This window comes from Hyla sarda, unplaced genomic scaffold (genome assembly GCF_029499605.1).
Source record: "Hyla sarda isolate aHylSar1 unplaced genomic scaffold, aHylSar1.hap1 scaffold_285, whole genome shotgun sequence".
In the NCBI taxonomy this organism is placed as follows: Eukaryota; Metazoa; Chordata; class Amphibia; order Anura; family Hylidae; genus Hyla; species Hyla sarda.
In genome coordinates, this window is record NW_026609556.1 from 164,579 (window position 1) to 188,862 (window position 24,284).

General features: G+C 44.3%; 9 non-coding genes across 9 annotated transcripts; all 9 read left to right on the forward strand.

The window, feature by feature from the left end:
• Positions 1-242: 242 nt before the first annotated feature.
• LOC130326470 (U2 spliceosomal RNA) lies at positions 243-433 on the forward strand. The gene has a single exon (XR_008871065.1). It is a non-coding gene; the product is annotated as a U2 spliceosomal RNA (small nuclear RNA).
• A 2,096-nt stretch (positions 434-2,529) lies between these two features.
• On the forward strand, positions 2,530-2,720 carry LOC130326471 (U2 spliceosomal RNA). Its single transcript, XR_008871066.1, has one exon. It is a non-coding gene; the product is annotated as a U2 spliceosomal RNA (small nuclear RNA).
• Positions 2,721-4,816: 2,096 nt separating this feature from the next.
• On the forward strand, positions 4,817-5,007 carry LOC130326473 (U2 spliceosomal RNA). Its single transcript, XR_008871068.1, has one exon. It is a non-coding gene; the product is annotated as a U2 spliceosomal RNA (small nuclear RNA).
• Positions 5,008-11,899: 6,892 nt separating this feature from the next.
• Positions 11,900-12,091, forward strand: LOC130326564 (U2 spliceosomal RNA). Its single transcript, XR_008871150.1, has one exon. It is a non-coding gene; the product is annotated as a U2 spliceosomal RNA (small nuclear RNA).
• Positions 12,092-14,192: 2,101 nt separating this feature from the next.
• On the forward strand, positions 14,193-14,383 carry LOC130326474 (U2 spliceosomal RNA). Its single transcript, XR_008871069.1, has one exon. It is a non-coding gene; the product is annotated as a U2 spliceosomal RNA (small nuclear RNA).
• Positions 14,384-16,478: 2,095 nt separating this feature from the next.
• Positions 16,479-16,669, forward strand: LOC130326596 (U2 spliceosomal RNA). The gene has a single exon (XR_008871175.1). It is a non-coding gene; the product is annotated as a U2 spliceosomal RNA (small nuclear RNA).
• A 2,087-nt stretch (positions 16,670-18,756) lies between these two features.
• Positions 18,757-18,947, forward strand: LOC130326475 (U2 spliceosomal RNA). Its single transcript, XR_008871070.1, has one exon. It is a non-coding gene; the product is annotated as a U2 spliceosomal RNA (small nuclear RNA).
• A 2,092-nt stretch (positions 18,948-21,039) lies between these two features.
• LOC130326476 (U2 spliceosomal RNA) lies at positions 21,040-21,230 on the forward strand. The gene has a single exon (XR_008871071.1). It is a non-coding gene; the product is annotated as a U2 spliceosomal RNA (small nuclear RNA).
• Positions 21,231-23,326: 2,096 nt separating this feature from the next.
• Positions 23,327-23,517, forward strand: LOC130326477 (U2 spliceosomal RNA). The gene has a single exon (XR_008871072.1). It is a non-coding gene; the product is annotated as a U2 spliceosomal RNA (small nuclear RNA).
• The last annotated feature ends 767 nt before the right edge of the window (positions 23,518-24,284 follow it).

Below are 24,284 nucleotides of genomic sequence, written 5' to 3' on the forward strand. Positions count from 1 at the left end.
AAGAAGGGTTCCTGGCAAATCCGGGTTATGGATTGCATTTAAAAAGGCCCCGTGGGAGTGCAATGGGCCCCTGTCTTGCTGCTTAGCAATAATGGTATGGGTTTAGGTTCTGCTGTGTGTACTGGTGGTTGACTGCCCCCCAGCCCAGAGTGTGCATGGAAAATTGTCTGGCAGCCTCCCTGACAGCAAGCAGTGATAGTGCCCATGAAGGGGACCTTGTTGGGCCCGCCCCTTTCACGGTTATCGCTTCTCGGCCTTTTGGCTAAGATCAAGTGTAGTATCTGTTCTTATCAGTTTAATATCTGATACGTCCCCTATCTGGGGACCATATATTAAATGGATTTTTGAGAACGGGGGCCGATTTCGAAGCTTGCTTCCGTCGCCCTATGCATTGACCCGATATGGCAGTATCTTCGGGTACAGTGCACCACCCCCTTACAGGGTTAAAAAGAAAGATTCCTACTTTCATTGCTACCTGCTTGCTGGCTAGCCAGCTAGCCAGCCCTGTGGGCCTTGCTGCTGCTGCAGCCAAAAAACAAAAGGTGGTGCTGCTGCTGCTTCTGCTGCTTCTGCTTCTGCTTGTGTCTGGCCCCTGTTGGAGCGTCCAGGCACAGGACTTCTGCTGCTGCTGACTAAATGGCCTCCTTAATTGGATCATTTGAGTAGCCAGCACACCTGTGCAGGTAGGGCATGACATGATAGGCAGCTGCCTTGATAGCGGGTGGGTGCTGAATGTTCCTAATTGACAAAATAAGATTAATGCTTATGAAGAAATATAAAATCTCATCCCTTCCCCAATATCGCGCCACACCCCTACCCCTTAATTCCCTGGTTGAACTTGATGGACATATGTCTTTTTTCGACCGTACTAACTATGTAACTATGTAACATAACATGGGGGGGGGGGGGGGTCTCCTGGCTGTTCACACAGGTGTGTCATTGCTGTACATTGACCATGCATTGCTTCTGTGGTATTGCAAAGGCAAAGACAAATGCTTCCAGCCATCCATTGCACTAATGGATTGGTCATCAGCTGGCTGTCTATGTCCCGCATCAATATAGACCAAAGTACAGAGGGTTAGGCTATGCTATTGTGCACCTACCTGATGCATCAGAAGGTGCGAGGCCCTTGCTAAATTCTGTGCACAGACTTTGAGATCTATGCTTTAGACTGTATCTAAACCTGCTCCAACATGGACTGACATTCTGGCCTACTTTCAGCCAATGCGACTTGTCTGTCGCTGAACAGTCGCTTTTTATGTATTCAGCACCTATGTATAATGTTGTAAAAATGCTCTAGAAGCTAAAGTCGCAGAAATGTCACACATATTTGGCCTGCAACTTTCTGTGCGACAAATTCAGACAGGAAAAATCAGTATAAATCCTTAGAAAATTATCCCCCAGTGTCTCCATCTGCTGGCGGTATTGAATAAGCATTGCTGCACTGATGGGGTATGCATTAGACGAAAAAAAAGAAGAAAAAGAAGAATAATACGCCCAGAAAAGAGGCGAAAAGGAGAAAAACGTAAAAAAACGTGAAAAAAAAGTAAGAGGAAGAGAAGGGAAAAAAAGGTGGAAATGGGTTTAAAAGTGATTTCGGCGGAGAAATATATATATATATATATATATATATATATATATATATATATATATATACGCGCACACACACACATAGATATAAACGTATTCTCCGTTGAGATATTGCAGCCGCTGCTGTGTCCAGGCCCAGGAGCCTTAGCACTGTGCTGTGATGTCACTCAATACCACTGACATCACTAGGTGTAAACAACATCTCTCCTTTGCTGTGTATGTGACTATGGAGCTGTTTGGTGATGTCGTCTATTACGGCCTTCATAGAAGCAACAGGAGATTGTTGCATCCATCTAGAACCCTCAGAACTACAGTGCTATGATGTCACTCACTTCCACAGGCCTTGCAGAGTGTAAACAACAACAACCCAGCTTTGTTGTGTATGTAACCATAGGGATTTGTGATGTCACCTAGAACCTTCACAGCAGCGACAGCTTTATGAGGAGCATCAGCACTGCTCTGCCTGAGCAGAACCATCACCGCCATAGGTTGTCAAATAACCCGGATTTAACCCACACAGGTAAGTCCAATGGGGTGCAGGCATGTCCTCTATGCTTACAGCTTCCCGTGGGTGTTGGTTTGATACCGTTTGGGGACAGCCAAGGAGGCATCTGCAGGCAACAAAGGTAGGTGTGTGCTTGTGTGTGTGTTTCCTATGCAGATCCTAAGCCCAGTGTCACATGCAAGTAGGAGGAGTAAGAAGGGTTCCTGGCAAATCCGGGTTATGGATTGCATTTAAAAAGGCCCCGTGGGAGTGCAATGGGCCCCTGTCTTGCTGCTTAGCAATAATGGTATGGGTTTAGGTTCTGCTGTGTGTACTGGTGGTTGACTGCCCCCCAGCCCAGAGTGTGCATGGAAAATTGTCTGGCAGCCTCCCTGACAGCAAGCAGTGATAGTGCCCATGAAGGGGACCTTGTTGGGCCCGCCCCTTTCACGGTTATCGCTTCTCGGCCTTTTGGCTAAGATCAAGTGTAGTATCTGTTCTTATCAGTTTAATATCTGATACGTCCCCTATCTGGGGACCATATATTAAATGGATTTTTGAGAACGGGGGCCGATTTCGAAGCTTGCTTCCGTCGCCCTATGCATTGACCCGATATGGCAGTATCTTCGGGTACAGTGCACCACCCCCTTACAGGGTTAAAAAGAAAGATTCCTACTTTCATTGCTACCTGCTTGCTGGCTAGCCAGCTAGCCAGCCCTGTGGGCCTTGCTGCTGCTGCAGCCAAAAAACAAAAGGTGGTGCTGCTGCTGCTTCTGCTGCTTCTGCTTCTGCTTGTGTCTGGCCCCTGTTGGAGCGTCCAGGCACAGGACTTCTGCTGCTGCTGACTAAATGGCCTCCTTAATTGGATCATTTGAGTAGCCAGCACACCTGTGCAGGTAGGGCATGACATGATAGGCAGCTGCCTTGATAGCGGGTGGGTGCTGAATGTTCCTAATTGACAAAATAAGATTAATGCTTATGAAGAAATATAAAATCTCATCCCTTCCCCAATATCGCGCCACACCCCTACCCCTTAATTCCCTGGTTGAACTTGATGGACATATGTCTTTTTTCGACCGTACTAACTATGTAACTATGTAACATAACATGGGGGGGGGGGGGGGTCTCCTGGCTGTTCACACAGGTGTGTCATTGCTGTACATTGACCATGCATTGCTTCTGTGGTATTGCAAAGGCAAAGACAAATGCTTCCAGCCATCCATTGCACTAATGGATTGGTCATCAGCTGGCTGTCTATGTCCCGCATCAATATAGACCAAAGTACAGAGGGTTAGGCTATGCTATTGTGCACCTACCTGATGCATCAGAAGGTGCGAGGCCCTTGCTAAATTCTGTGCACAGACTTTGAGATCTATGCTTTAGACTGTATCTAAACCTGCTCCAACATGGACTGACATTCTGGCCTACTTTCAGCCGATGCGACTTGTCTGTCGCTGAACAGTCGCTTTTTATGTATTCAGCACCTATGTATAATGTTGTAAAAATGCTCTAGAAGCTAAAGTCGCAGAAATGTCACACATATTTGGCCTGCAACTTTCTGTGCGACAAATTCAGACAGGAAAAATCAGTATAAATCCTTAGAAAATTATCCCCCAGTGTCTCCATCTGCTGGCGGTATTGAATAAGCATTGCTGCACTGATGGGGTATGCATTAGACGAAAAAAAAGAAGAAAAAGAAGAATAATACGCCCAGAAAAGAGGCGAAAAGGAGAAAAACGTAAAAAAACGTGAAAAAAAAGTAAGAGGAAGAGAAGGGAAAAAAAGGTGGAAATGGGTTTAAAAGTGATTTCGGCGGAGAAATATATATATATATATATATATATATATATATATATATATATATATATACGCGCACACACACACATAGATATAAACGTATTCTCCGTTGAGATATTGCAGCCGCTGCTGTGTCCAGGCCCAGGAGCCTTAGCACTGTGCTGTGATGTCACTCAATACCACTGACATCACTAGGTGTAAACAACATCTCTCCTTTGCTGTGTATGTGACTATGGAGCTGTTTGGTGATGTCGTCTATTACGGCCTTCATAGAAGCAACAGGAGATTGTTGCATCCATCTAGAACCCTCAGAACTACAGTGCTATGATGTCACTCACTTCCACAGGCCTTGCAGAGTGTAAACAACAACAACCCAGCTTTGTTGTGTATGTAACCATAGGGATTTGTGATGTCACCTAGAACCTTCACAGCAGCGACAGCTTTATGAGGAGCATCAGCACTGCTCTGCCTGAGCAGAACCATCACCGCCATAGGTTGTCAAATAACCCGGATTTAACCCACACAGGTAAGTCCAATGGGGTGCAGGCATGTCCTCTATGCTTACAGCTTCCCGTGGGTGTTGGTTTGATACCGTTTGGGGACAGCCAAGGAGGCATCTGCAGGCAACAAAGGTAGGTGTGTGCTTGTGTGTGTGTTTCCTATGCAGATCCTAAGCCCAGTGTCACATGCAAGTAGGAGGAGTAAGAAGGGTTCCTGGCAAATCCGGGTTATGGATTGCATTTAAAAAGGCCCCGTGGGAGTGCAATGGGCCCCTGTCTTGCTGCTTAGCAATAATGGTATGGGTTTAGGTTCTGCTGTGTGTACTGGTGGTTGACTGCCCCCCAGCCCAGAGTGTGCATGGAAAATTGTCTGGCAGCCTCCCTGACAGCAAGCAGTGATAGTGCCCATGAAGGGGACCTTGTTGGGCCCGCCCCTTTCACGGTTATCGCTTCTCGGCCTTTTGGCTAAGATCAAGTGTAGTATCTGTTCTTATCAGTTTAATATCTGATACGTCCCCTATCTGGGGACCATATATTAAATGGATTTTTGAGAACGGGGGCCGATTTCGAAGCTTGCTTCCGTCGCCCTATGCATTGACCCGATATGGCAGTATCTTCGGGTACAGTGCACCACCCCCTTACAGGGTTAAAAAGAAAGATTCCTACTTTCATTGCTACCTGCTTGCTGGCTAGCCAGCTAGCCAGCCCTGTGGGCCTTGCTGCTGCTGCAGCCAAAAAACAAAAGGTGGTGCTGCTGCTGCTTCTGCTGCTTCTGCTGCTTCTGCTGCTTCTGCTTCTGCTTGTGTCTGGCCCCTGTTGGAGCGTCCAGGCACAGGACTTCTGCTGCTGCTGACTAAATGGCCTCCTTAATTGGATCATTTGAGTAGCCAGCACACCTGTGCAGGTAGGGCATGACATGATAGGCAGCTGCCTTGATAGCGGGTGGGTGCTGAATGTTCCTAATTGACAAAATAAGATTAATGCTTATGAAGAAATATAAAATCTCATCCCTTCCCCAATATCGCGCCACACCCCTACCCCTTAATTCCCTGGTTGAACTTGATGGACATATGTCTTTTTTCGACCGTACTAACTATGTAACTATGTAACATAACATGGGGGGGGGGGTCTCCTGGCTGTTCACACAGGTGTGTCATTGCTGTACATTGACCATGCATTGCTTCTGTGGTATTGCAAAGGCAAAGACAAATGCTTCCAGCCATCCATTGCACTAATGGATTGGACATCAGCTGGCTGTCTATGTCCCGCATCAATATAGACCAAAGTACAGAGGGTTAGGCTATGCTATTGTGCACCTACCTGATGCATCAGAAGGTGCGAGGCCCTTGCTAAATTCTGTGCACAGACTTTGAGATCTATGCTTTAGACTGTATCTAAACCTGCTCCAACATGGACTGACATTCTGGCCTACTTTCAGCCGATGCGACTTGTCTGTCGCTGAACAGTCGCTTTTTATGTATTCAGCACCTATGTATAATGTTGTAAAAATGCTCTAGAAGCTAAAGTCGCAGAAATGTCACACATATTTGGCCTGCAACTTTCTGTGCGACAAATTCAGACAGGAAAAATCAGTATAAATCCTTAGAAAATTATCCCCCAGTGTCTCCATCTGCTGGCGGTATTGAATAAGCATTGCTGCACTGATGGGGTATGCATTAGACGAAAAAAAAGAAGAAAAAGAAGAATAATACGCCCAGAAAAGAGGCGAAAAGGAGAAAAACGTAAAAAAACTTGAAAAAAAAGTAAGAGGAAGAGAAGGGAAAAAAAGGTGGAAATGGGTTTAAAAGTGATTTCGGCGGAGAAATATATATATATATATATATATATATATATATATATATATATATATACGCGCACACACACACATAGATATAAACGTATTCTCCGTTGAGATATTGCAGCCGCTGCTGTGTCCAGGCCCAGGAGCCTTAGCACTGTGCTGTGATGTCACTCAATACCACTGACATCACTAGGTGTAAACAACATCTCTCCTTTGCTGTGTATGTGACTATGGAGCTGTTTGGTGATGTCGTCTATTACGGCCTTCATAGAAGCAACAGGAGATTGTTGCATCCATCTAGAACCCTCAGAACTACAGTGCTATGATGTCACTCACTTCCACAGGCCTTGCAGAGTGTAAACAACAACAACCCAGCTTTGTTGTGTATGTAACCATAGGGATTTGTGATGTCACCTAGAACCTTCACAGCAGCGACAGCTTTATGAGGAGCATCAGCACTGCTCTGCCTGAGCAAAACCATCACCGCCATAGGTTGTCAAATAACCCAGATTTAACCCACACAGGTAAGTCCAATGGGGTGCAGGCATGTCCTCTATGCTTACAGCTTCCCGTGGGTGTTGGTTTGATACCGTTTGGGGACAGCCAAGGAGGCATCTGCAGGCAACAAAGGTAGGTGTGTGCTTGTGTGTGTGTTTCCTATGCAGATCCTAAGCCCAGTGTCACATGCAAGTAGGAGGAGTAAGAAGGGTTCCTGGCAAATCCGGGTTATGGATTGCATTTAAAAAGGCCCCGTGGGAGTGCAATGGGCCCCTGTCTTGCTGCTTAGCAATAATGGTATGGGTTTAGGTTCTGCTGTGTGTACTGGTGGTTGACTGCCCCCCAGCCCAGAGTGTGCATGGAAAATTGTCTGGCAGCCTCCCTGACAGCAAGCAGTGATAGTGCCCATGAAGGGGACCTTGTTGGGCCCGCCCCTTTCACGGTTATCGCTTCTCGGCCTTTTGGCTGAGATCTTGTATCTTGTCAAGGGGCTCTGAGTTTCGTCGAACCTTCGGCCTTGAGGCATCGGCGGTTTTTTAGCCGTCTTAAGCCTCATGCTGCTATAGGAGGAGGACTTACAAAGAACGGGAAGGCGATCCCCCATGGCGACCCTTAGGTTTGCTGCGCATACTGAAACTCGGATTAAGAACACCTTCCGTATTGAAGTGGATGAGGAGAAAAAGGAGAAGATGACTTTGGAATTTTTTGTCAAGAGAATTATGCTGGATTTATTGCACATTCAGGGAGAAGATGTGTTTTGCCTAAAAGACCCAGGTAAAGGACTTTTCATTCTTACCTTGACTTCCGCATCTGCATGTGACCATATGTTTGAGAAAGTTCGGGAGCTTGCCAATGAGGAGGATATGAAAGGACTTGTTTTCATTGCTCTATATTCTAATGGCGATGTTCCACTGGTGGTTACTATGCACGATCCATACGTGGATATAAGAGACATTGTCTTATTTTTAAACCAATATTGTGCGGAAGTCAAATACTCTCATAAAATAATGAATGCAATGGACTTTTGGACTGGAAAGCATAAGTTTGCTGTTAAGTTCAGAGAAGATGTGAGAGGAATTGGAGGTCTGTGTCGCCCACCTGCAAATTTTTTAATTGGGCGTAAACGTGGCTATTTATTCTACCCTGGGATGCCGTATTATTGCAGGAAATGCCATGAATATGGTCATACACAAGAATCTTGCAAAGAGGAAGTGGTTATTTGCAAAAGATGTGGCCAAAAAGGCCACACCACTTTGGACTGTCAAAATGAGATTCTGTGTAATGTGTGTAAGCAGAAAGGACACGCTTTTAAGGATTGTCCTCAACGCTCCTGGGCCAATATTGTGGCTACGTCGGCTGGTCCCTCGATGAGGAAGAGCTCCATGGATGCTGTGCCTGTGCCTAAGACCCACACCCTGAAAGTGATGCCTGAGTCTTCTGCTACCGGAATTCCTGTGATATCTGCTGTGGCTCATGTCTCCAAAAGCATTGTGTCCCCGGGGAAGGTCGTGGGACCTGAGACAGAAGTGAGGGGTTCTCCTCTCATGGAAGTTGAGGGTCCTGGACCGCCCAGAAGGGATACAGAGGAGATGGATGTAGAAGAACGGCGAAAGAGGAAAAGCAGAGACCGGAAAGAGGAAAAGGGCCTTAACATCAAAAGGAGTGGTCGAGTTAGTGCGGACGAGGGGAACGTGGAGATTGTCTGCCAAAAGGTTATAACAGCATCCGACCCTGTTAATATTGAGGAATTTGTGTCACCACCTACAGATTGGGGTTCTTTGTCTGAGGATAATGAATGACCCAGGAGCTACCAAGTGTTAATATCTCCTCCTTCAATGTGAGGAGTTTGAAGAGCCCAGAGAGGAGGGCTGCTTTATTTTCTTTCTTGTCTTCTTTGCCTACAGACATTTTATTTTTACAGGAATGTGCCATTGATTATGATATCAATTATTCATCTTTGAGATCTGAATGGACTCTTGGCCCGTCTGTGTGGTCAGGGGATAATGAGAGGAAAGTGACTGGTGTTGCCATACTGTTCAAGAGCAGTGAGTATAAAGTTACCTCCTTCACAGACATTGTACCCGGTAGAGCCCTGCTCGTTCATATTATTTATAATGACATGAATATGAGACTTTTAAATGTATATGCCTCTCCAGATAAGGATGAAAGATCTGATTTATTAGAGAAAATTCAGTTTTATTTACCGGGTTCATCCCCGCTTATCATCGATGGTGATTTTAATTGTATAATGGCAGGAGAGGAGCGGGCTGGAGGATCTGAACAAAGGAAAGATAAGACTGAAAAACAACTAAAGGATTTTATAGTTGATTTTAATTTAAAAGATTTGTGGAGAACCTCTTTCCCTAATGACCCTGGGTATACCTGGGGGAATAGCCTTTATATGTCAAGGATTGATTATATTTTTGCTTCTGGATTTGCATTTTATGGGAATATGCAATTGACTTCTACCTTTTTTTCAGATCATAAGATTTTATCTGCTACATGTAAGTTTGATGGGGTTTGCAGAGCCAAAGGAGTCTGGCGTCTGAATGTCTCTTTGCTTGAAGATGAAGAAATTAAATGTAATTTTATCTATCTTTTTAAAAAATTGCAGAACTCAAGGACTAATTTTAATTCTCTTTTAGCATGGTGGGAATTCTGCAAGGTAAAATTTAAAGAGTATTTTATTAAGATGGGTGTTAAAAAAACAAAAGAGAAATTGAAATGGTATAGAGATCTTAACACAAAACTACAAACCTATTATCAACTCAAAGAGCTGGGTGTATATGTAGACGATCTGATTTTAAGTGTTAAAAGTGATATTCAGAAGGCTATAACTAACAAAGGGAAAGAAATAATTTTTAACTCCAAAGTTGAATGTAAAGAGAAGGATGAAAAGTGTACAAGATTCTTTTTTAAAAAGGTAATGGAAACAAAAAAGTTAATGATTAACATTGAGGATGAAACTACTAATGTAGGAATGTTATCCAAAGCTAAATCCTTTTATCAAGATCTGTTTAATGAGAAACCCATTGATATATCTGCTGCTAATTTTCTCCTAAGCACTTTAGATTGTGGTTTAAGTAAGGAGGACCAAGATGCACTTTGCACAGAAGTAGGATGCCAAGAATTAGAAATTGCTGCTAAAAGTTTATCCACAGGTAAAACACCAGGTTCTGATGGACTTCCTGTAGAGTTTTATAAAACCTTTTGGGAGATTTTTAAAGATGATTTGCTTAATATTTTTAAGGAGGCTTTTAATTCTGATGTTCTACCTTTATCTTGGAGGAGTGGTATAGTGTCTCTGATCCCCAAAAAGGGGGATAGGAACAGCTTAGAAAATTGGAGACCAATTACGCTTCTTAATATTGATTATAAGATTATGTCAAAAATTTTTGTTAACAGAATGAAGCCGTTTTTGTACAAGGTCATCCATGTGGATCAGGTATGTGGTGTCCCAGGAAGGAGTGTAGCTGAACCTTTAAATGCTATTAGGGACGTCATATGGTATCAGCAAGAGCGGAATCAAAATCTAGCCATTCTATCTCTAGATTTTCATAAAGCGTTCGATAGAGTATCACATTGTTTTTTATGGATGGTTTTACAACGCATGGGTTTTCCTAACATATTTATTAAGCAAATTGCTCTCTTATATAAAGGTTCTTTTAGCAGGATTTTAATAAATGGTTTCCTTACAGATTTTATTAATTTATCATCAGGGGTAAAGCAAGGCTGCCCTCTGTCTCCTATACTGTTTATATGTGCAATAGAACCTCTGTTAAACTTAATAAGGAATGATAAAATAATAAAAGGAGTGCCAGTTCCTGGAGGTAATAATGCCACCCTTAAAGTGTGTGGCTATATGGATGATATTAATGTTTTTTGTGAAAGTGCCTTCTCTTTACAAAGAGTTGTTGATGTTACTGATTTCTTTTGTAAAGCTTCTGCTTTTAAACTTAATTTATCTAAATGTGACTGTTTTTATATAGGTAAATGGGAAAACGTGCAAATACCAAACCTAAAATTACAGTCAGAAAAAATAAAAATCCTTGGAGTCATCTTTGATAAAAATAACAATGGTGAGGAAAGTTGGCTAATGGTAAAAGAAAAGGTAAAGAAAAAGGTAGACTTTTGGTCCCTTAGGAAATTATCCTTAGAAGGTAAAATTTTGGTGATTAAGGCTATGCTAATACCCATTATGCTCTATTTAAATATGATTTATCCTCCTAATGAACTTATGTCTAGGCAACTTCAGAGGATTCTCTTTGAGTTTCTATGGAGTTCTAAAGCAGAAAAATTAAAAAGAGATACTATGTATAAGTCACAAAAAAATGGAGGAAAACAGGTTCCCTGTATTAGAAAATTTTTATACTTAAGGTTTTTTAGTTGGTGTTTTAGGGGACTTTTTATGAAAAGTGTATGGTCCTGTTTTTTAAAGTACTCTGCGGGACATATTTTTAGAAAAAGAGAATGGGTGTTTTTATCATTATCTTCTCCTGTACTTTTAACTCCGCCTAAACATTATGCCATCTTAGAAAAAATTATACGTATGTATAACCTTAAAGACTTTGACTTGTTAACCTTGAGGGATGCTCGCAAGATAGAAGTACAGTTAAATTTGCAAGAAGAAATATGTATGGTCTCTAATTTTTCTTATAATAGGTGTGTACAAATATGGAAAAAGGTAAACGAGCCATATCTTTTTAATGAGCACAAGGATTTAGCATGGATGATTATCCATGAGTGTCTTCCGGTAAGATTTTTCCAATATAGAAGAGGTCTAAATGCTGTATGTGTCTGTCCCCGGGATAATTGCAATATAGATGAAACTGTTTTGCACCTTTTCTGGAATTGTTATTTTGCACAAAAGGTTTTTAGACTAATTGGTTCTTTATTGAAATTCCTAACAGGTCTAAAAGTTTTAAATCATGAAGTTGTTTTATATGGCAAAAGTGATGGAGTTACGAAAGAAAAAGAGAGAATTTTGTGGATTTTTATCAACTGTACAAAAAATGTATTATGGAAAGTTCGTAATATCCTTGTCTTCAAAAGAGATTTTATTTGTGAAAAAGAATGTTTGAAGATGGTATACAGTGAAGTTTACTTGTACTATTTAATTGATAAAAAGAGATAAGGGCAGAAAAAAGCATTAGCTATGTGGAATTTACATTTATGGAAAACAGTATTTGATGTATTGTAAACATTTTTTGTGATGTATTTAAGTTTTTGAGTTTTTTTCAATAAAAATGTAAAAAAAAAAAAAAAAAATCTGTTCTTATCAGTTTAATATCTGATACGTCCCCTATCTGGGGACCATATATTAAATGGATTTTTGAGAACGGGGGCCGATTTCGAAGCTTGCTTCCGTCGCCCTATGCATTGACCCGATATGGCAGTATCTTCGGGTACAGTGCACCACCCCCTTACAGGGTTAAAAAGAAAGATTCCTACTTTCATTGCTACCTGCTTGCTGGCTAGCCAGCTAGCCAGCCCTGTGGGCCTTGCTGCTGCTGCAGCCAAAAAACAAAAGGTGGTGCTGCTGCTGCTTCTGCTGCTTCTGCTTCTGCTTGTGTCTGGCCCCTGTTGGAGCGTCCAGGCACAGGACTTCTGCTGCTGCTGACTAAATGGCCTCCTTAATTGGATCATTTGAGTAGCCAGCACACCTGTGCAGGTAGGGCATGACATGATAGGCAGCTGCCTTGATAGCGGGTGGGTGCTGAATGTTCCTAATTGACAAAATAAGATTAATGCTTATGAAGAAATATAAAATCTCATCCCTTCCCCAATATCGCGCCACACCCCTACCCCTTAATTCCCTGGTTGAACTTGATGGACATATGTCTTTTTTCGACCGTACTAACTATGTAACTATGTAACATAACATGGGGGGGGGGGGGGGGGGGGTCTCCTGGCTGTTCACACAGGTGTGTCATTGCTGTACATTGACCATGCATTGCTTCTGTGGTATTGCAAAGGCAAAGACAAATGCTTCCAGCCATCCATTGCACTAATGGATTGGTCATCAGCTGGCTGTCTATGTCCCGCATCAATATAGACCAAAGTACAGAGGGTTAGGCTATGCTATTGTGCACCTACCTGATGCATCAGAAGGTGCGAGGCCCTTGCTAAATTCTGTGCACAGACTTTGAGATCTATGCTTTAGACTGTATCTAAACCTGCTCCAACATGGACTGACATTCTGGCCTACTTTCAGCCGATGCGACTTGTCTGTCGCTGAACAGTCGCTTTTTATGTATTCAGCACCTATGTATAATGTTGTAAAAATGCTCTAGAAGCTAAAGTCGCAGAAATGTCACACATATTTGGCCTGCAACTTTCTGTGCGACAAATTCAGACAGGAAAAATCAGTATAAATCCTTAGAAAATTATCCCCCAGTGTCTCCATCTGCTGGCGGTATTGAATAAGCATTGCTGCACTGATGGGGTATGCATTAGACGAAAAAAAAGAAGAAAAAGAAGAATAATACGCCCAGAAAAGAGGCGAAAAGGAGAAAAACGTAAAAAAACGTGAAAAAAAAGTAAGAGGAAGAGAAGGGAAAAAAAGGTGGAAATGGGTTTAAAAGTGATTTCGGCGGTGAAATATATATATATATATATATATATATATATATATATATATATATATATACGCGCACACACACACATATATATAAACGTATTCTCCGTTGAGATATTGCAGCCGCTGCTGTGTCCAGGCCCAGGAGCCTTAGCACTGTGCTGTGATGTCACTCAATACCACTGACATCACTAGGTGTAAACAACATCTCTCCTTTGCTGTGTATGTGACTATGGAGCTGTTTGGTGATGTCGTCTATTATGGCCTTCATAGAAGCAACAGGAGATTGTTGCATCCATCTAGAACCCTCAGAACTACAGTGCAATGATGTCACTCACTTCCACAGGCCTTGCAGAGTGTAAACAACAACAACCCAGCTTTGTTGTGTATGTAACCATAGGGATTTGTGATGTCACCTAGAACCTTCACAGCAGCGACAGCTTTATGAGGAGCATCAGCACTGCTCTGCCTGAGCAGAACCATCACCGCCATAGGTTGTCAAATAACCCGGATTTAACCCACACAGGTAAGTCCAATGGGGTGCAGGCATGTCCTCTATGCTTACAGCTTCCCGTGGGTGTTGGTTTGATACCGTTTGGGGACAGCCAAGGAGGCATCTGCAGGCAACAAAGGTAGGTGTGTGCTTGTGTGTGTGTTTCCTATGCAGATCCTAAGCCCAGTGTCACATGCAAGTAGGAGGAGTAAGAAGGGTTCCTGGCAAATCCGGGTTATGGATTGCATTTAAAAAGGCCCCGTGGGAGTGCAATGGGCCCCTGTCTTGCTGCTTAGCAATAATGGTATGGGTTTAGGTTCTGCTGTGTGTACTGGTGGTTGACTGCCCCCCAGCCCAGAGTGTGCATGGAAAATTGTCTGGCAGCCTCCCTGACAGCAAGCAGTGATAGTGCCCATGAAGGGCACCTTGTTGGGCCCGCCCCTTTCACGGTTATCGCTTCTCGGCCTTTTGGCTAAGATCAAGTGTAGTATCTGTTCTTATCAGTTTAATATCTGATACGTCCCCTATCTGGGGACCATATATTAAATGGATTTTTGAGAACGGGGGCCGATTTCGAAGCTTGCTTCCGTCGCCCTATGCATTGACCCGATATGGCAGTATCTTCGGGTACAGTGCACCACCCCCTTACAGGGTTAAAAAGAAAGATTCCTACTTTCATTGCTACCTGCTTGCTGGCTAGCCAGCTAGCCAGCCCTGTGGGCCTTGCTGCTGCTGCAGCCAAAAAACAAAAGGTGGTGCTGCTGCTGCTTCTGCTGCTTCTGCTTGTGTCTGGCCGCTGTTGGAGCGTCCAGGCACAGGACTTCTGCTGCTGCTGACTAAATGGCCTCCTTAATTGGATCATTTGAGTAGCCAGCACACCTGTGCAGGTAGGGCATGACATGATAGGCAGCTGCCTTGATAGCGGGTGGGTGCTGAATGTTCCTAATTGACAAAATAAGATTAATGCTTATGAAGAAATATAAAATCTCATCCCTTCCCCAATATCGCGCCACACCCCTACCCCTTAATTCCCTGGTTGAACTTGATGGACATATGTCTTTTTTCGACCGTACTAACTATGTAACTATGTAACATAACATGGGGGGGGGGGGGGGGGGTCTCCTGGCTGTTCACACAGGTGTGTCATTGCTGTACATTGACCATGCATTGCTTCTGTGGTATTGCAAAGGCAAAGACAAATGCTTCCAGCCATCCATTGCACTAATGGATTGGTCATCAGCTGGCTGTCTATGTCCCGCATCAATATAGACCAAAGTACAGAGGGTTAGGCTATGCTATTGTGCACCTACCTGATGCATCAGAAGGTGCGAGGCCCTTGCTAAATTCTGTGCACAGACTTTGAGATCTATACTTTAGACTGTATCTAAACCTGCTCCAACATGGACTGACATTCTGGCCTACTTTCAGCCGATGCGACTTGTCTGTCGCTGAACAGTCGCTTTTTATGTATTCAGCACCTATGTATAATGTTGTAAAAATGCTCTAGAAGCTAAAGTCGCAGAAATGTCACACATATTTGGCCTGCAACTTTCTGTGCGACAAATTCAGACAGGAAAAATCAGTATAAATCCTTAGAAAATTATCCCCCAGTGTCTCCATCTGCTGGCGGTATTGAATAAGCATTGCTGCACTGATGGGGTATGCATTAGACGAAAAAAAAGAAGAAAAAGAAGAATAATACGCCCAGAAAAGAGGCGAAAAGGAGAAAAACGTAAAAAAACGTGAAAAAAAAGTAAGAGGAAGAGAAGGGAAAAAAAGGTGGAAATGGGTTTAAAAGTGATTTCGGCGGTGAAATATATATATATATATATATATATATATATATATATATATATATATATATACGCGCACACACACACATATATATAAACGTATTCTCCGTTGAGATATTGCAGCCGCTGCTGTGTCCAGGCCCAGGAGCCTTAGCACTGTGCTGTGATGTCACTCAATACCACTGACATCACTAGGTGTAAACAACATCTCTCCTTTGCTGTGTATGTGACTATGGAGCTGTTTGGTGATGTCGTCTATTATGGCCTTCATAGAAGCAACAGGAGATTGTTGCATCCATCTAGAACCCTCAGAACTACAGTGCTATGATGTCACTCACTTCCACAGGCCTTGCAGAGTGTAAACAACAACAACCCAGCTTTGTTGTGTATGTAACCATAGGGATTTGTGATGTCACCTAGAACCTTCACAGCAGCGACAGCTTTATGAGGAGCATCAGCACTGCTCTGCCTGAGCAGAACCATCACCGCCATAGGTTGTCAAATAACCCGGATTTAACCCACACAGGTAAGTCCAATGGGGTGCAGGCATGTCCTCTATGCTTACAGCTTCCCGTGGGTGTTGGTTTGATACCGTTTGGGGACAGCCAAGGAGGCATCTGCAGGCAACAAAGGTAGGTGTGTGCTTGTGTGTGTGTTTCCTATGCAGATCCTAAGCCCAGTGTCACATGCAAGTAGGAGGAGTAAGAAGGGTTCCTGGCAAATCCGGGTTATGGATTGCATTTAAAAAGGCCCCGTGGGAGTGCAATGGGCCCCTGTCTTGCTGCTTAGCAATAATGGTATGGGTTTAGGTTCTGCTGTGTGTACTGGTGGTTGACTGCCCCCCAGCCCAGAGTGTGCATGGAAAATTGTCTGGCAGCCTCCCTGACAGCAAGCAGTGATAGTGCCCATGAAGGGGACCTTGTTGGGCCCGCCCCTTTCACGGTTATCGCTTCTCGGCCTTTTGGCTAAGATCAAGTGTAGTATCTGTTCTTATCAGTTTAATATCTGATACGTCCCCTATCTGGGGACCATATATTAAATGGATTTTTGAGAACGGGGGCCGATTTCGAAGCTTGCTTCCATCGCCCTATGCATTGACCCGATATGGCAGTATCTTCGGGTACAGTGCACCACCCCCTTACAGGGTTAAAAAGAAAGATTCCTACTTTCATTGCTACCTGCTTGCTGGCTAGCCAGCTAGCCAGCCCTGTGGGCCTTGCTGCTGCTGCAGCCAAAAAACAAAAGGTGGTGCTGCTGCTGCTTCTGCTGCTTCTGCTTGTGTCTGGCCGCTGTTGGAGCGTCCAGGCACAGGACTTCTGCTGCTGCTGACTAAATGGCCTCCTTAATTGGATCATTTGAGTAGCCAGCACACCTGTGCAGGTAGGGCATGACATGATAGGCAGCTGCCTTGATAGCGGGTGGGTGCTGAATGTTCCTAATTGACAAAATAAGATTAATGCTTATGAAGAAATATAAAATCTCATCCCTTCCCCAATATCGCGCCACACCCCTACCCCTTAATTCCCTGGTTGAACTTGATGGACATATGTCTTTTTTCGACCGTACTAACTATGTAACTATGTAACATAACATGGGGGGGGGGGGGGGGTCTCCTGGCTGTTCACACAGGTGTGTCATTGCTGTACATTGACCATGCATTGCTTCTGTGGTATTGCAAAGGCAAAGACAAATGCTTCCAGCCATCCATTGCACTAATGGATTGGTCATCAGCTGGCTGTCTATGTCCCGCATCAATATAGACCAAAGTACAGAGGGTTAGGCTATGCTATTGTGCACCTACCTGATGCATCAGAAGGTGCGAGGCCCTTGCTAAATTCTGTGCACAGACTTTGAGATCTATACTTTAGACTGTATCTAAACCTGCTCCAACATGGACTGACATTCTGGCCTACTTTCAGCCGATGCGACTTGTCTGTCGCTGAACAGTCGCTTTTTATGTATTCAGCACCTATGTATAATGTTGTAAAAATGCTCTAGAAGCTAAAGTCGCAGAAATGTCACACATATTTGGCCTGCAACTTTCTGTGCGACAAATTCAGACAGGAAAAATCAGTATAAATCCTTAGAAAATTATCCCCCAGTGTCTCCATCTGCTGGCGGTATTGAATAAGCATTGCTGCACTGATGGGGTATGCATTAGACGAAAAAAAAGAAGAAAAAGAAGAATAATACGCCCAGAAAAGAGGCGAAAAGGAGAAAAACGTAAAAAAACGTGAAAAAAAAGTAAGAGGAAGAGAAGGGAAAAAAAGGTGGAAATGGGTTTAAAAGTGATTTCGGCGGTGAAATATATATATATATATATATATATATATATATATATATATATATACGCGCACACACACACATATATATAAACGTATTCTCCGTTGAGATATTGCAGCCGCTGCTGTGTCCAGGCCCAGGAGCCTTAGCACTGTGCTGTGATGTCACTCAATACCACTGACATCACTAGGTGTAAACAACATCTCTCCTTTGCTGTGTATGTGACTATGGAGCTGTTTGGTGATGTCGTCTATTATGGCCTTCATAGAAGCAACAGGAGATTGTTGCATCCATCTAGAACCCTCAGAACTACAGTGCTATGATGTCACTCACTTCCACAGGCCTTGCAGAGTGTAAACAACAACAACCCAGCTTTGTTGTGTATGTAACCATAGGGATTTGTGATGTCACCTAGAACCTTCACAGCAGCGACAGCTTTATGAGGAGCATCAGCACTGCTCTGCCTGAGCAGAACCATCACCGCCATAGGTTGTCAAATAACCCGGATTTAACCCACACAGGTAAGTCCAATGGGGTGCAGGCATGTCCTCTATGCTTACAGCTTCCCGTGGGTGTTGGTTTGATACCGTTTGGGGACAGCCAAGGAGGCATCTGCAGGCAACAAAGGTAGGTGTGTGCTTGTGTGTGTGTTTCCTATGCAGATCCTAAGCCCAGTGTCACATGCAAGTAGGAGGAGTAAGAAGGGTTCCTGGCAAATCCGGGTTATGGATTGCATTTAAAAAGGCCCCGTGGGAGTGCAATGGGCCCCTGTCTTGCTGCTTAGCAATAATGGTATGGGTTTAGGTTCTGCTGTGTGTACTGGTGGTTGACTGCCCCCCAGCCCAGAGTGTGCATGGAAAATTGTCTGGCAGCCTCCCTGACAGCAAGCAGTGATAGTGCCCATGAAGGGCACCTTGTTGGGCCCGCCCCTTTCACGGTTATCGCTTCTCGGCCTTTTGGCTAAGATCAAGTGTAGTATCTGTTCTTATCAGTTTAATATCTGATACGTCCCCTATCTGGGGACCATATATTAAATGGATTTTTGAGAACGGGGGCCGATTTCGAAGCTTGCTTCCGTCGCCCTATGCATTGACCCGATATGGCAGTATCTTCGGGTACAGTGCACCACCCCCTTACAGGGTTAAAAAGAAAGATTCCTACTTTCATTGCTACCTGCTTGCTGGCTAGCCAGCTAGCCAGCCCTGTGGGCCTTGCTGCTGCTGCAGCCAAAAAACAAAAGGTGGTGCTGCTGCTGCTTCTGCTGCTTCTGCTTCTGCTTGTGTCTGGCCGCTGTTGGAGCGTCCAGGCACAGGACTTCTGCTGCTGCTGACTAAATGGCCTCCTTAATTGGATCATTTGAGTAGCCAGCACACCTGTGCAGGTAGGGCATGACATGATAGGCAGCTGCCTTGATAGCGGGTGGGTGCTGAATGTTCCTAATTGACAAAATAAGATTAATGCTTATGAAGAAATATAAAATCTCATCCCTTCCCCAATATCGCGCCACACCCCTACCCCTTAATTCCCTGGTTGAACTTGATGGACATATGTCTTTTTTCGACCGTACTAACTATGTAACTATGTAACATAACATGGGGGGGGGGGGGGGTCTCCTGGCTGTTCACACAGGTGTGTCATTGCTGTACATTGACCATGCATTGCTTCTGTGGTATTGCAAAGGCAAAGACAAATGCTTCCAGCCATCCATTGCACTAATGGATTGGTCATCAGCTGGCTGTCTATGTCCCGCATCAATATAGACCAAAGTACAGAGGGTTAGGCTATGCTATTGTGCACCTACCTGATGCATCAGAAGGTGCGAGGCCCTTGCTAAATTCTGTGCACAGACTTTGAGATCTATACTTTAGACTGTATCTAAACCTGCTCCAACATGGACTGACATTCTGGCCTACTTTCAGCCGATGCGACTTGTCTGTCGCTGAACAGTCGCTTTTTATGTATTCAGCACCTATGTATAATGTTGTAAAAATGCTCTAGAAGCTAAAGTCGCAGAAATGTCACACATATTTGGCCTGCAACTTTCTGTGCGACAAATTCAGACAGGAAAAATCAGTATAAATCCTTAGAAAATTATCCCCCAGTGTCTCCATCTGCTGGCGGTATTGAATAAGCATTGCTGCACTGATGGGGTATGCATTAGACGAAAAAAAAGAAGAAAAAGAAGAATAATACGCCCAGAAAAGAGGCGAAAAGGAGAAAAACGTAAAAAAACGTGAAAAAAAAGTAAGAGGAAGAGAAGGGAAAAAAAGGTGGAAATGGGTTTAAAAGTGATTTCGGCGGAGAAATATATATATATATATATATATATATATATATATATATATATATACGCGCACACACACACATATATATAAACGTATTCTCCGTTGAGATATTGCAGCCGCTGCTGTGTCCAGGCCCAGGAGCCTTAGCACTGTGCTGTGATGTCACTCAATACCACTGACATCACTAGGTGTAAACAACATCTCTCCTTTGCTGTGTATGTGACTATGGAGCTGTTTGGTGATGTCGTCTATTATGGCCTTCATAGAAGCAACAGGAGATTGTTGCATCCATCTAGAACCCTCAGAACTACAGTGCTATGATGTCACTCACTTCCACAGGCCTTGCAGAGTGTAAACAACAACAACCCAGCTTTGTTGTGTATGTAACCATAGGGATTTGTGATGTCACCTAGAACCTTCACAGCAGCGACAGCTTTATGAGGAGCATCAGCACTGCTCTGCCTGAGCAGAACCATCACCGCCATAGGTTGTCAAATAACCCGGATTTAACCCACACAGGTAAGTCCAATGGGGTGCAGGCATGTCCTCTATGCTTACAGCTTCCCGTGGGTGTTGGTTTGATACCGTTTGGGGACAGCCAAGGAGGCATCTGCAGGCAACAAAGGTAGGTGTGTGCTTGTGTGTGTGTTTCCTATGCAGATCCTAAGCCCAGTGTCACATGCAAGTAGGAGGAGTAAGAAGGGTTCCTGGCAAATCCGGGTTATGGATTGCATTTAAAAAGGCCCCGTGGGAGTGCAATGGGCCCCTGTCTTGCTGCTTAGCAATAATGGTATGGGTTTAGGTTCTGCTGTGTGTACTGGTGGTTGACTGCCCCCCAGCCCAGAGTGTGCATGGAAAATTGTCTGGCAGCCTCCCTGACAGCAAGCAGTGATAGTGCCCATGAAGGGCACCTTGTTGGGCCCGCCCCTTTCACGGTTATCGCTTCTCGGCCTTTTGGCTAAGATCAAGTGTAGTATCTGTTCTTATCAGTTTAATATCTGATACGTCCCCTATCTGGGGACCATATATTAAATGGATTTTTGAGAACGGGGGCCGATTTCGAAGCTTGCTTCCGTCGCCCTATGCATTGACCCGATATGGCAGTATCTTCGGGTACAGTGCACCACCCCCTTACAGGGTTAAAAAGAAAGATTCCTACTTTCATTGCTACCTGCTTGCTGGCTAGCCAGCTAGCCAGCCCTGTGGGCCTTGCTGCTGCTGCAGCCAAAAAACAAAAGGTGGTGCTGCTGCTGCTTCTGCTGCTTCTGCTTCTGCTTGTGTCTGGCCGCTGTTGGAGCGTCCAGGCACAGGACTTCTGCTGCTGCTGACTAAATGGCCTCCTTAATTGGATCATTTGAGTAGCCAGCACACCTGTGCAGGTAGGGCATGACATGATAGGCAGCTGCCTTGATAGCGGGTGGGTGCTGAATGATCCTAATTGACAAAATAAGATTAATGCTTATGAAGAAATATAAAATCTCATCCCTTCCCCAATATCGCGCCACACCCCTACCCCTTAATTCCCTGGTTGAACTTGATGGACATATGTCTTTTTTCGACCGTACTAACTATGTAACTATGTAACATAACATGGGGGGGGGGGGGGGGGTCTCCTGGCTGTTCACACAGGTGTGTCATTGCTGTACATTGACCATGCATTGCTTCTGTGGTATTGCAAAGGCAAAGACAAATGCTTCCAGCCATCCATTGCACTAATGGATTGGTCATCAGCTGGCTGTCTATGTCCCGCATCAATATAGACCAAAGTACAGAGGGTTAGGCTAGGCTATTGTGCACCTACCTGATGCATCAGAAGGTGCGAGGCCCTTGCTAAATTCTGTGCACAGACTTTGAGATCTATACTTTAGACTGTATCTAAACCTGCTCCAACATGGACTGACATTCTGGCCTACTTTCAGCCGATGCGACTTGTCTGTCGCTGAACAGTCGCTTTTTATGTATTCAGCACCTATGTATAATGTTGTAAAAATGCTCTAGAAGCTAAAGTCGCAGAAATGTCACACATATTTGGCCTGCAACTTTCTGTGCGACAAATTCAGACAGGAAAAATCAGTATAAATCCTTAGAAAATTATCCCCCAGTGTCTCCATCTGCTGGCGGTATTGAATAAGCATTGCTGCACTGATGGGGTATGCATTAGACGAAAAAAAAGAAGAAAAAGAAGAATAATACGCCCAGAAAAGAGGCGAAAAGGAGAAAAACGTAAAAAAACGTGAAAAAAAAGTAAGAGGAAGAGAAGGGAAAAAAAGGTGGAAATGGGTTTAAAAGTGATTTCGGCGGAGAAATATATATATATATATATATATATATATATATATATATATATATATACGCGCACACACACACATATATATAAACGTATTCTCCGTTGAGATATTGCAGCCGCTGCTGTGTCCAGGCCCAGGAGCCTTAGCACTGTGCTGTGATGTCACTCAATACCACTGACATCACTAGGTGTAAACAACATCTCTCCTTTGCTGTGTATGTGACTATGGAGCTGTTTGGTGATGTCGTCTATTATGGCCTTCATAGAAGCAACAGGAGATTGTTGCATCCATCTAGAACCCTCAGAACTACAGTGCAATGATGTCACTCACTTCCACAGGCCTTGCAGAGTGTAAACAACAACAACCCAGCTTTGTTGTGTATGTAACCATAGGGATTTGTGATGTCACCTAGAACCTTCACAGCAGCGACAGCTTTATGAGGAGCATCAGCACTGCTCTGCCTGAGCAGAACCATCACCGCCATAGGTTGTCAAATAACCCGGATTTAACCCACACAGGTAAGTCCAATGGGGTGCAGGCATGTCCTCTATGCTTACAGCTTCCCGTGGGTGTTGGTTTGATACCGTTTGGGGACAGCCAAGGAGGCATCTGCAGGCAACAAAGGTAGGTGTGTGCTTGTGTGTGTGTTTCCTATGCAGATCCTAAGCCCAGTGTCACATGCAAGTAGGAGGAGTAAGAAGGGTTCCTGGCAAATCCGGGTTATGGATTGCATTTAAAAAGGCCCCGTGGGAGTGCAATGGGCCCCTGTCTTGCTGCTTAGCAATAATGGTATGGGTTTAGGTTCTGCTGTGTGTACTGGTGGTTGACTGCCCCCCAGCCCAGAGTGTGCATGGAAAATTGTCTGGCAGCCTCCCTGACAGCAAGCAGTGATAGTGCCCATGAAGGGCACCTTGTTGGGCCCGCCCCTTTCACGGTTATCGCTTCTCGGCCTTTTGGCTAAGATCAAGTGTAGTATCTGTTCTTATCAGTTTAATATCTGATACGTCCCCTATCTGGGGACCATATATTAAATGGATTTTTGAGAACGGGGGCCGATTTCGAAGCTTGCTTCCGTCGCCCTATGCATTGACCCGATATGGCAGTATCTTCGGGTACAGTGCACCACCCCCTTACAGGGTTAAAAAGAAAGATTCCTACTTTCATTGCTACCTGCTTGCTGGCTAGCCAGCTAGCCAGCCCTGTGGGCCTTGCTGCTGCTGCAGCCAAAAAACAAAAGGTGGTGCTGCTGCTGCTTCTGCTGCTTCTGCTTCTGCTTGTGTCTGGCCGCTGTTGGAGCGTCCAGGCACAGGACTTCTGCTGCTGCTGACTAAATGGCCTCCTTAATTGGATCATTTGAGTAGCCAGCACACCTGTGCAGGTAGGGCATGACATGATAGGCAGCTGCCTTGATAGCGGGTGGGTGCTGAATGTTCCTAATTGACAAAATAAGATTAATGCTTATGAAGAAATATAAAATCTCATCCCTTCCCCAATATCGCGCCACACCCCTACCCCTTAATTCCCTGGTTGAACTTGATGGACATATGTCTTTTTTCGACCGTACTAACTATGTAACTATGTAACATAACATGGGGGGGGGGGGGGGGGGGTCTCCTGGCTGTTCACACAGGTGTGTCATTGCTGTACATTGACCATGCATTGCTTCTGTGGTATTGCAAAGGCAAAGACAAATGCTTCCAGCCATCCATTGCACTAATGGATTGGTCATCAGCTGGCTGTCTATGTCCCGCATCAATATAGACCAAAGTACAGAGGGTTAGGCTATGCTATTGTGCACCTACCTGATGCATCAGAAGGTGCGAGGCCCTTGCTAAATTCTGTGCACAGACTTTGAGATCTATACTTTAGACTGTATCTAAACCTGCTCCAACATG